Source organism: Gracilinanus agilis, chromosome 1, assembly GCF_016433145.1.
Source record: "Gracilinanus agilis isolate LMUSP501 chromosome 1, AgileGrace, whole genome shotgun sequence".
In the NCBI taxonomy this organism is placed as follows: Eukaryota; Metazoa; Chordata; class Mammalia; order Didelphimorphia; family Didelphidae; genus Gracilinanus; species Gracilinanus agilis.
The window spans coordinates 15,845,243-15,858,683 of record NC_058130.1 but is presented as its reverse complement, the minus strand read 5'-3'; positions in this window follow the sequence as shown (position 1 = coordinate 15,858,683).

Below are 13,441 nucleotides of genomic sequence, written 5' to 3'. Positions count from 1 at the left end.
ACCTTAATTAGAAGTTCTGACAGTTCCTCTCTGAAATAACCTCCTATTACTCCACGTCTCTCTATGCCTCACCTCTCCTACACTTACTCTTCACCTTTGTTAAAATTCCAATCTCTTCCTCCCTTAGTACATTCTTAGACCATTACTCAAGCTTTGGCTTCCCTTTCCTTTTTTCCAATCTTGACACTATAATTAATTATTTAACTCTACACTATCCTCTGCTATGGAATTCCTTCCTCCCTTTCTGATGGCTGCTTTTGTTTGGTCAAACTTCAGCCCTTAACTATTGCTGCTTTCCAGCTCCTCTGCTCCTCCTCACAAGCTGTTGAACTGACCTTGAAGAAATCTCCCAGCCAGGCAGATTGGGTACATTATAAATGCATGTTACCCAGCTGTAACTGGGCCATCACTGCAGCAAGACAGCAGCACCCCTTTATTCTCCCTTAGTCAGTTACCTGTATAACCTCACTGAAGTGTGTTAGTGGAAATTTGGGGTTCATTTGAGTTTTAAATATTTAGATATATGACAAACTTCCTGTGGACATTTAGGGGACTTGGAAACTACATTTCCCATGATTTCTCTTGTAATGCAGGTAGACAGGAAGTGTGATTATGTAAAAGAACAGTATAAGACTCCTGAGGTGATTGGAGGCGGTCTTTGGAGCCAGGTAGGGAGAAGGTATGGCGGGGGATTTGAATTAGATCTTAGCAGGCACGCAGTCATCTTATATTTTACGAACATGGCTTTAATTAAAATATTTATACTTCTTTTAATATCCTTCTATATCCATTTTAATCATAACAGAGTCTATTCCAAAATGCCTCTTCTGTCCCACCAAACAGACAGCATATAGCCATATATACCCACACCCCATCACACACACACACACTCCACATTCCTTTCCTCCCTTTCATTTAAAATCTCTGCTCCCATTTTGAGAAAATTAAAGCCATTCAATGAGAATTCCCTCTCCTCCCATTGTTTTATTCTTAAAATGTCTTAAGTAGCATTCCTTATTCTGTACTCCTTTACCCCAGTCCTTCTGACAAAGAGATGGCCCTTCCCCTTGCCAAGGCCAACTCCTCTACATGTTCACTTGATTTTCTCTCATCCTCTAGTACAGTGATGGGCAAACTATGGCCCGAGGGCCAGATGGGGGCGGGGCTGAAATGTTCTATCTGGCTGCAGGACATTATTCCTATTCTGACGAATACAATGAGTAGGATACAATAAAATGAAACTTCAAAAGAGTTGCCTTAGAAACAGACTGACAGAGGAGCATTTCCTTTCCTTTGGCCCCCTCTTTAGAAAGTTTGCCCATCACTGCTCTAGTAGAATGCAAACTTCAGCATCCTCTTTCTCTCTGGAAAACATAAATCTCTCCTTCCTAATTCTTTTCCCACTGCCTTCAAAGATGCTCAAATCTCTCCACTCTCAAGAGAAAAAAACTCCCCTAAATCCCACTATCTCTTCAAACTTTTGTCTTTTATCTTCCCTCCCTTTTTCAGTCATTTTTGTTTCTGTCCAGTCATGTCTGACTCTTTGTGGTTCTCTTGGTAGATATATTGGAGTGGTTAGCCATCTCCTTCTCCAGCTTTAGTTTTACAGTTGAGGAAGTCAAGGCAAACAGTGTTGAGGCTTAACCAGGGTCATGCAACTAAGACGTGTCTGAGGCCAGATTGGAATCCAGGAAGATGAGTCTTCCAAACTCCAGGTCTGGCACTCTATCCACTGCAAAACCTAGCTGCCCTCTTTAGTAATGTTCCTTGTAAAACTTCTATACTCACTGCCTGCACTTCCTTACCTCTCAAACTCTCCTCAACTTATTGCAGTCTGACTTCCAACTTCACGACTCATATGAAATTGCCCTCCAAAGTTACCAACACTTTATTAATGGCCAAGACAGATTGCCTTTTCTCAAACTTCACCCTTCTCAATTCATCTTCTTCACTGGACACTTTTGATTCTTGTTCCTCTTGGGGATGTTGTGATGACACAGTTCTCCTCCTGATTTTCTTTCTTTCTGTGAAGCTATTATCTTACAGTCTCCTAACTGACTCATTTTTAATGGACAATTTTTAATTAATTAACTAAATAATTAAGAATATTTTTCCATGGTTACATGATTCATGTTCTTTTTCAACCCCCAACACCCATAGCCAACGAATAATTCCACTGGGTTTTACATATGTCATTGATCAAGACCCGTTACCATATTATTAATATTTGTATTAAGGTGAACACTTAGAGTCTACATCCCCAATTATATTCTCATCTATCCATGTGGCCAGGCAGTTGTTTTTCTTCTGTGTTTTTACTCTCACAGATCTTTCTCTAGATGTGGATAGCATTCTTTCTTATAAGTCCCTCAGAATTGTCCTGGGTCATTGCATTGCTGCTAGTAGAGAAGTCCATTGCATTCAATTGTACCACAGTGTATCCGTCTCTGTGTACAATGTTCTTCTGGTTCTGCTCCTTTCACTTTGCATCAATTCCTGGAGGTCATTCCAGTTCACATGGAATTCCTCCAGTTCATTATTCCTTTGAGCACAATAGTATTCCATCACCAGCAGATACCACAATTTGTTTAGCTATTCCCCAATCAAAGGGCATCCCTTCGTTTTCCAATTTTTTACCACCACAAAGAGTGTGGCTATAAATATTTTTGTACACATCTTTATCCTTATTATCTCTTTGGGGTACAATCCCAGCTCCTAACTGACTCATTATTGATATCAAGTCCCTACACAACTGTCAGTGTTCCCCAAGGCTTTCTCCTAGACACACTTGACCCACTGTCATTCTTGGTGATCTCACGAGTTTCCAGGGATTTGACTACCATCTCTCTGAAGAAGACTTCCCCATTGAGGCCTAGTAACTGTTCTGAGCTTCAATTTTGAATCACCTATTTATTGGACATTTCAAGCTATATGTCCTGGAGATAGCTCAAATCAATATTTTCAGAATTGGCCTCATCATTCTTCCTCCACACCCTTACTTTACCAAACTTCCCTATTTCTGTTGAGGGTACCACCATTCTCCCAATCTCCCATGTCTACAATTTCAGAGTTATTCTTGCCTCCTCACTATCCTGATCCACATATTCATTCAGCCCAATATTTCTACCTTCACTACATCTCTTGCACTCAATCCCTTCTCCTTTTTCAGACTGAGACCACTCTGTTCAGGTCCTTGTCAACTCTCACCTAGATTTACCACAGCCTCCAAATTGGTCTCCATGCCTCAAATTTCTCCCCATTCTAGTCCATTTTACACCCTTATGCCAAAGTCATTTTCATTAAGTATAGATCTAACCATGTTATTCCTCTATTCAATTAACTCCAATGGCTTCCTATTGCTTCTAGGATAAAATTTAAATTCCTTCATTAAGCTTTTAAAGTCATTCACAACCTGACTCCAAACTAGCCTTCTAAGTTCATTGGCCATTATTCCCCTTCCAACATTCTTGAACTCAAGCAAATTGGTTCTCTCTTTTCCTCACATGAGACATTGCATCTCCTAACCTCCATGCTTTTGGATTGGCTGACCTCCATGACTATAATGCCATCCCTCCACAGTTAGGCCTCACGAAGATCTGCTATTCTATTAAGTTGCCACTCAAGTACCACTTTCTTGGTATAGACCTTTTATTCCTTCTTAGAATCAATACTGTGTATTGGTTCCAAGGCAGAAGAGGGGTAAGGGCTAGGCAATGGGAGTTAAGTGACTTTCCCAGAGTTACACAACTAGGAAGGGTCTGAGACCAAATTTGAATCCAGAACCTCCCATCTCTGGGACTGGATTTCAATCCATTGGGCCACCTAGTTGCCCTCAAGCACTACTTTCTCCACAAAAGTCCTTTCTATTTCTATAACTGCAAGACTTCTTCCTTCAAACTACTTCATATTTAACTACCTTGTATACATTTGTATTTATTAAATATTTATTTCTTGTGTTTATATACATATATTTGTGTGGGTATACACACACACAAGAATATATCTATATACATATCTATATATAGATATAACTAGAAATATAGATACATATCTATGTATATATGTTATGTATGTATATATATACAATCATATACACATTTACACATAGAATAGAGAAGTTGTACTGCATGAGGAAAAAGAAAAGACCTGGAAGATAGGAGGACCAGGGTTCAAATCCTGATACTAAGAAATTCGGGCTTTTGAGATACTCTGCCTCCTCAACCTCTTAGTTTTCTAACTGCTCTCTGAGAGCACTTATACATAGGGACTCTTTCGTTTTTTTGTATTTATATTTCTGGCAACTAACACAGTGCCTTGCAGCTAGTAGGTACTTCATAAATCTTTAACTGATTAACTAATCATAGGGTCTTGAGGGTACTGTGGAAAACGGAAAGTATCCCAGATCCAGAAAGCCTTCATTAATTGGTAGAGAGGCAACTTCAAAAAATGATTTTCAGGTAGCTCAAAGTAAGTCACTCTGTGTTCTATTTGGCTAGTTAATTCTATGTTTTAAGATAATTTAGTATTTAGCTATAAGTTTCTTTACCTGGAGAGAAAAGTCACACACCACAAAGACTCTGGAAGCTTATAGATTCTTCTCCCTGAGTCAACGAGCATTTACTTGGTGTTTATTATGTGCCAGACACCATTCAGAAAAGGCAATTGAGTATTTTCTCTAGGCTGATGATTGTGTAAGAGGGGAAACTAATTTACAATCTGTAAGGAAACTAAGTGGATGAAGGGAAAAGGATTCTGGGAGATGACCCTGGTGGGTAGTTGACCATGCAGAGAAAGTGTTAGCAATGATAGCTAGAGACGATGGCAAAGTCACAGAGAGGATGTGGGCAGCGCGGCGAGGGGGCAGAGTGGATAGAGGGTTAGGCCTGGAGTCAAGAAGACACCTTCCTGAGTTCAGATCTGTCTTCAGACAGTTCCTAGCTGCGTGACCCCGGACAAGTTACTTAACCCTGTTTCCCTCAGTTTCTTCATCTGTAAAATGATTCAGTAAACCATTTCAGTATCTTTGCCAAGAAAAACTCTAAATGGATCCTGAAGAACTGGAGATGACTGAAAAACAGCTGAGCAAGAGTTGGGCAGGCTTAGAGGTCTTTCTTTTTTTGGAGAAGGAAAATAGGCAGCAGAGCATATGAGTTTGAAGACTCCGGAATCATAGCATATCAGAGTCAAAAGTCATTTAGAGTCAAGTTTGTTCAACCTGTGCCATAGCAAGAACCTACTCTCTAATGTACCTAGAAAATCATCACCCAGCTTTCCCTTGAAGGTCATCAGTGAGGGAGTGGGAAGGGCTCACAGTGTCTTCAGAGACAGCCCATTCCACTTTTTTTTGGTTTTGTTTTTAAACCCCTAACTTCTGTGTATTGGCTCCTAGGCGGAAGAGTGGTAAGGGTGGGCTATGGGGGTCAAGTGACTTGCCCAGGGTCACACAGCTGGGAAGTGGCTGAGGCCGGGTTTGAACCTAGGACCTCCCGTCTCTAGGCCTGACTCTCAGTCCACTGAGCTACCCAGCTGCCCCACCATTCCACTTTTAAATGGAATTTATATTGTAAAGTTTCCTATTAGATTAAGCCTAAATCTGCTTCTCTTCCACTTCTCAATATTTCTCCTACTTCCACTCTTAAGGGTTATATTTCTATTAATAAAATGTGTGTCTTTCATTGTGTAAATGAGAGTGGAAGTAAAATCCCTTAGATGACAGGAATCTTCCTCTGTAACCTGAAACCTCTTCAACTCTTCTGCTTCCTCATGTGTGAATGAATGAATAAGTGTTAAGCGATGCGATAAGCCCAGGATACTGGACCACGTCCCTTCTCTGTCTACTTCCTCTGACTTCAGCACATCCTTCATCTATTCCAGAATTCCTGTGAATGGAAAAAGAATTTCCCGTACTTGGCAAAGAAAGGTATGTTTTCAGGAAATCCATCATCCAGGAATGGTATGATTGCAAAACGACTCGGCCAGGACAATGGCACATGGAGTGAGCCCTTGTAGCCTCGTGCTCAGTGGGCATGAAATAAAGGTTTGTTGACTGCCTGATTGTGGATGGGAGGCAGCTTGCAGCAGAGGCTAGAATACTCAACGTGGAGTCAGGAAGACCTGGTTCAACACTGAGTAGTTATTTAGATCGTGGGTAAGCCATTTCATTTCCATTTCCCAATCTGTAAAAAGGGAATGGCCGTGCCCGATGTCCAGAGGCACGGTGCTCAGAAATGAGTGCCCGGGCCCGCTGAGCCAAGGGATTCCCAGCGACGATGACCATCAGTGGCACCCGGGCCCTCTGCCTTGCTCACATGCTTTCTGAACCTCCCCCATGTAGAAGCCATGTGTTTCCGGATCGGTTCATATGGTCTCTTTCCTTATCCCTTTCAAGTCTTGAACAACAATGACAGATTCAAAGCCCACACCAAGCTCTCTGCACTGGGTGGAGGGGGTTTGGGGGAGGAAACAAAAGTGAGAGAATGCAGGGTTTAAATAACTGAGCTGACAGCGATGAGTTACAAGCCCACACCTTTGGCAGCCTGTCCAGATCTTTGACATTTCACTAAAGCTTAATGTACCATCCCGAAGAAGCTGGGACGCGGCTGGTCCTATTTTTATGGTGCTGCAGCTTTAAAAAATCACCAATTAAGTTCAGCTAAGCTGCTGTGCAATCGGCTCCCATAATTGCCAGCAAATGCTTTATGGCGGGTTCAAGCAAACAGAGGGTGTTGGGTGTGTTTTTTTTTTTTTTTTTTTTTTTTTTTTTGCCAGAGTTGTAGTTTCTTTTTGTAGAAACAATTAGCATGGCAGCGGCTTCCCAGCAAAGGAAAAAACATAGCCTGCAGCCATGGCATATTTCATTTTCAGTCCAGCAGTTTTAGAGTTCTTCTTTCTCTCCCTCCTATGGTATGTCAGCTAGCAAGTTCCTCATGGGCCGGGCCACAAAGTATCCCAGGAATCAGCCCAGGGCTGGCAAAGGGCTTGCCGGTGCCTTGCCGGGAGCTCCTCAAGGTTTAACAGCCAAAGAAGAGGCCATGCCTAGGTGGAAGCATGGAATGTTATCCCATAGAGTAGCCCACTCAATGGACCCTTACCCGACAACAGACACCATCAGCATCCTGAAGCCAAACCCAGTGGGGTCCCGAAGAAGAGAAGGCGCCTGGTCCAGCGAAGATGCTTAGCAAACACCCAACAGCAGAGCGGGGAGACCGAGGAATCTTGGTGACACAGGCTGGGAGCTCGAGAATTTATTAAGAACCTTCCGTGTACCAGATGGAAGCCGTCGACACAAGAGGGAGAGGCGGCCGGCCTCATAGTCAGGAAGACCAAGTGCCGTCCTTCAGTCACGTTCCGGATTGTGGTCTTTGGCGAGTCATTTATCCTGAGTGGGTTTCCACAGTGACTGGAGCAGACTAGGAGGCCTCCAAGATCCCATCTAGCTGTTGTCCATGAGCCACTCGATGGCCCCAAGAGTTAACGATATCCAACACTAGAGCAAGTTTCCATGTGAGGAGATCCACATACCAATGAAATCATATGCTGGTCAGACCAACTTCTCATGTATGTGCATGTGTATCTGTGTATATATATGCACATATGTTCATGTATATGCATACATGTGCACATGGGTGCGTGTATGTGTGCATGCATATGTGATTGTGTACATTTATATATGTGTGCATATATATGTGCGTGTACATGTATATGTATATGTGCGCATGTTATGTGTATTGCATGTTTGTGTGTATATGTGTATGCACGTGTATATGTATATGTGTATGTATCTACGTGTGTGCATATGTATGTGCGTGTGTGTATATGTGTATGTATATGTGTATTTATGTATGTGTGTATGTATGTTGAATTCTTGCTGAATTCAAATGTGCATTTCCTTCCTCTGCCACTACTTAGTGTCTCAACATTCCACTAAGACAATCGCCAGAGCCCTGTGCTAGATTCCAGAGCCTGCAGCAAAAGACAAATTGAAGCGGACACTGCCTTCAGGGAGCATACATTCTACTGAGGGGATGAAACATATGCACAGATAAGTCAATGCAAAACATTCCCAATATAAGTTCAAAGTAATGGAGGTGGGGGGGAGAGACATTTACCTGAACTGAGTTTTGAAGAAGAATAAAAGAATGCAAGAGGCAATGGTGAGGAAAGAGAATATTGAATGTAAAATGTAGTTCCTAGGGAGAGACCAGGTCAACTGGAATATGCTAGTGAGAGTAATGAGAATTCAGAGGAGATAGAAACCCTGGAGCTAGACTGTAAGTGACTTTAAATGCCAACAAAAGAGATAAGCTTATATTTTATTTTAGAGTCATTGTTGAGCCATAGAAGCTTCTTGAGCATGGTCATATTTATGCTCCAGGAAAGTGATCTGCATATTTTGGAGCAGGGAGAAGCTTCTTCCTTCCTTCCTCTCTCCTTGCTCCCCACCCTCAACATTTCTGGCTAGAACAGCAGAACAATGAAAATAAGGAAACTTTCATGAAGGGAGGGAGGGAGGGAGGGAGGGAAGAAGGAAAGAAAGAAAGAAAGAAAGAAAGAAAGAAAGAAAGAAAAAGGAAGGAAGGAAGGAAGGAAGGAAGGATAGGAGTAACTCTTCCCTGACCTGAGACAAGATCTTTCTTGAAGCCCATTTTGACAGGAGGCCTCTTCCTCAGAACAAAGTTTGGTGCTGATTGGGTAGTCTGTTACTCTCTCAGGACAGCTCGCTGTCAGTGGTAGCCCGGAGAATGATTGGCTCCCAGTCCCTTCCTTTCCCATATTCCCTAAGCCACCTTCCATGTGGAGAGCAGGTGCAGTTTAGCACTCTCTCCCACTGGTAGATGTGCCCTCCAGCCTCAGAGAGGTTAAGCCCCATCAGTCCAAACCAGCCCCTGGCCTGCACCCTTAAGCCCTCATGCCACATTTCCAGGTTTGTTTCCTCAAAACAGAATAGTCTTCTGCATGTCTGAGGTCAGGAGGGGAGCAAGGAGAAATCCAGGTTTATTCTTGGTGAATTCTGAGCCTGCATTTCCTTCCTCTCCCACTGCTTAGTGCCTCAGCATTCTGCTAAGATAATCACCAAAAGAGGAAAAGTAAATGAGCTGGGATGTTTTGGAGGATATGAAATACTTCACAATTAAATAAGGTAGAGCTAAGCACTGGGCTCATCACCAGTGATGGGTGGGTTTCTGCTAAGCTGCAAATGAATTCAACACAGGACAGCATTCCAAATAGCTCTTCCAAGCTTTTCCTTTATTATTTTTATTTGGTTATGCTCTGACTCTCGTCCAGAATCGTACTTAATGCCCTCGTCTGAAGTTGTAGAAATGGCCCCCCATGGCATAGTGTGGCAGTCAAAGGATATTGCCTTTGGAAGCTGCTAATGGCCCATGAAGAGGAAACGGCAGCAAATGGGAGAACAGGCTTCCAGAAGAATCCGGGCAGAAACCCTCACGCCTTCCCTTTTATCATCTGTCCACCGGGACTGAGCCGTGAGCAGGCTGAACGGAGCGTGATACCAGGGAGGGAGGACGAGGTTTCTAGAAGAAGCATCTCCAGAAATTCTGCATACAGTCAGGTGCTTTTCCCCCTGTAGCTCTTAATTAAATGACAAGATTTACTTTGAAAAGTGGAATCAGTCTTTGGGGTTCTCAATGCAAAGGGCAAAGAGAGTTGAAGCCATGAATGAATGGGCAAAGGATTGGGATCACCTCTGAAATTATTCAGTCTCATCTGAAGGGACAAAAATCTGACTTGTGGCAGGAAACTGTCCATAATAAGGTTTCCCTTCTCCACTCAACATTCAGAAGATGGAGACAGGGCCTGGATCTGCAATTTCGGTGCTTCAGGGAACTCTCCAGAGACCAAGCAACCTCTCCCAATTCAGGCCTACACTTTCTCTGCAAATTCTAGTCTTTTAGAGTTGCCTAGGCCACTGAGAGGTTAGGTACTTTGACTAGGATCACAGAGCCAGGATATATCAGAAACAAGACTTGAACACAGGTCTTTGGGAGTCTTCTCTCTATCCACTGTACCATTCTGCCTCTTACCAAACAGAAAAGATTTTGGCTGTTGGTCTCCTGAATCAGGAGGTGAAGGGAATGCTTTTTTTTTTCATAACAAGTCCCACCTCTAATTCCTGTTCTCTTGATATTTGTCCCTCGAGTTAATATTCTGCCAGGAAAGAAAGGAAACTATTTGGCAGACATATTCCTGTTTCCAGAAGAAATAAAAGCAACACACAATAACTATCCAGAACTTGGGCAATTCTGAAGGCACACATAGAATTCAGCTATCTAGAAACCTCAACTATCCATCATTCAGATGAGATCTAGAAAAATAAACAAAAAAAGATATCTGAGCAGCCAAACAGATGTCACAAAGCACATGCATTAAGTTTAATGTGTTTTTCTTCTAGGAGAGTTCCCCCTGGCTCTCACTAAGAACCTATATGCCTCCATTTACACACAATTCTAGCAAGTGTAAGTGTTAGTTTCCAAGCTTGCAAGAAAATGAAAGCAGCACCTTAGAAATTAGGCAAAGGACTTGGCCATTCAGCATACAGACAGCAGTGACAAAAAGCAACGACTGGCAGCCCAAAAACAAAGTGGGAGATCAGAAAAATGTTGAAAGGGGAAAGAAGGACTCCTAAAGCATCCTGATGCCATTTGGTAGGAGGGGTGTCCCTCTACATTTTAATCTCCCTCAGAGATTCCCTTTATGACAGCCCCAAACCTCAACAGGTGCTCATGGAGGTGGTCCAAAATCATACAGAAAAATAGGCTCCATTCATTGGGTTGCCTATTGTTTGGTTAATTTTTAAAAAATTTTTACTTTTAATCATTCTCCCCATCCCCCCCTGCCTTTATTACTCCTCTTCCCACCATCACCTTTATTATTCCTTTCCCACTTCTCTATAGGGTTTTTTAATTATCCTCAACTTCCCCCTCCTTCATATTATTCTCCTTCTCACTATCCTCTTTCTTATTCCCCTTCTACTTTTCTATAGGATAAGCTAGGATTCTAAACCCCAATGAATTTGGGTATTCTTTCCTCTCTGAGTCAATTCCAGTGACAGTAACATTTAATAATTACTCGTCACCACCCTCATCTCCCCTCCATTGCAATAGTTTTGCCATCTTATGCTTTTTTATGTGTTATAACTTACCCCATTTATTTCTCTCTTCCAATTTCTCTTAGTACAATTCTCTTTTCACCCCTATTGTTTATATATTATCCTAAACAGCTTACTGCTGCACCCTCTGTCTAAATATAGTACCCCCACCTACTATGATAATGATAATTTTAAGAGGTATAGATATCATATTTCCATATAGGAATATAAACAATTTGACCTTACTGAAGGTCTTAAATTTTTTCTCTTTCTTATTTTTCTTTTTATGCTTCATTTGTATTTTGTATTTGGATCTCATTTTTTCAAGTCTGGTCTTTTCTTCAAAAATTCTTGGAAATTTTCTATTTTATTAAATGATTATACTTTCCCCTGAAAGAATATATTTAGTTTTGATGGGTAGGTGATTCTTGGTTATAAACCCAGTTCCCTTGCCTTCTGGAATATCATATTACAAGTCTTCTGGTCCTGCAGTGTGGAAACCTCAGATCCTGTGTGATACTGACTGGGGCTCCAAGATATTTGAATTGTTTCTTTCTGACTGCCTGCAGTATTTTCTCCTTGACCTGTGAGCTCTTGAACTTGGCTATAACATTTCTGGGAATTGCCATTTGGTGATATGCTGCAGGTGGTAGATTCTTTCAATTTATATTTTACCCTCTTTTCCAAGGATATCTGGACAGAATTTTTTATCATGACTTTCAGGTAGTCCATTAATTCTTGAAGTCAGTTGTATTTTTCATGAGACATTTCATATTTCTTCCATTTTTGATTCTTTTCATTTTTTATTGTTTCTTGATGTCTCATTAAATCATTAGCTTCTATTTGCCCAATTCTAATTTTTAAAGACTGATTTTCTTCCATGATCTTCTGAGCCTCCTTTTCTATTTAGTCCATTCTATTTTTCATAGAACTCTTTTCTTCATTGGATTTTTATGCCTCTTTTTCCTCTTGACCAATTTTGCTTTTTAAGCTATTTTCTTTTTCCATTTCTTTCATTTCTTTTTCCCATTTTTTCTTCCATTTCTTATTTGATTTTTTAATTCCTTTTTGAGTTCTTCCAGGGCCTGAGACCAATTCCCATTTTTCTTTGAAGTTTTGCATGTGTCTGCTTTGCTTTCACTGTTCCCTACTGAATCAGTACCTTGCTCTTCTTTGCCTCCATAGAAATTTTCTGTGGTTAAGTGTTTCCTTTCTAGTTTGCTCATTTTCCTAGCCTTTTTTGGCCTGTGGGCTGGGAGTTCTGAAAACTGCTCATTCAGTCTTCTCTGTTGATGACTTGAAGGCATCAGCACTGTGAGTTATTTTATCCTTGGGTTAAGGGCTTCACAAGCAGCACAAACTCGAAAGGGTCAAGAGCTAAGGATTTCAGGGTCTTATTGTGTGTTAGTATCAGGGCTTGGGACTTCAAGGAGTAAGTGTCGGGTGCTCTGCTTTTAACTTAGACAGGATCCCAGAATCCCAAAGATGGCCTATGCTCAGGTTCAGAACCTGGAACAGTAGGTAGAGGGTGGTCAGCCTGCATTCCTCTGTGTGCAGTTTTATTTCTGGTTCCCTCTTATCCTGTGAAAATCTTTGTCTATCTTTCAAGTTGCTTACCATGGGAGGGCCCCCTCACTCTGCCTCCTTGGTTCTATGACTTTAGCTATTTTAAGGTGCTATTTTAAGGTTGGTTTGGGAGAATTCTCAGAGCAGTTCCAGCTTTCACTGCTACTACGTAGCTATCTTAGCTCCACCCCTCAATCAAAGTTTAGATAAAAAATAAAATATTTGATGGATATATTTCAATATAATTGGTTTCCTTTTAAATATGGGAGGATGCATTTAAAAGCATTATTCTGGAGTCTTCTTCAGACTACCAAGAGGGACCTTGAAATAAAAACAGTAACAAACGCCTGCCTTTTTTAGGTAATATATAATATTCATTATATATGAGGGACTTTCCTGAAGGCCTATGTTTTGTAATATGTTGTGGATTCCAGTGTAGCTGTCTATTCCTTGCCCTCCCTATCAGTTCCCTATTCTAATCCCAGATTTCCTGGATGATATATTGGACTGTACTTCTTACAGTGATAATATCTTAGAGTTTACATAGTGATGGAGGAAGAATAAAACAAAATATTTCAGAAGCAGTGGAATTTTTATTCCAGGGATTATGGAGGTGACAGTCCCTTGGGACATTTGAGAAGATGAAAAAAGAATGACTGTTGCTGATTGAGAATCAGACTGGCCATAATCTAGCTGACTTCAGGTCAGCTTAGTTGCTTGTAAAATAAGAGTTAGTTCCAAGTTTCAAACCTGTGTGCATCTCTGGCA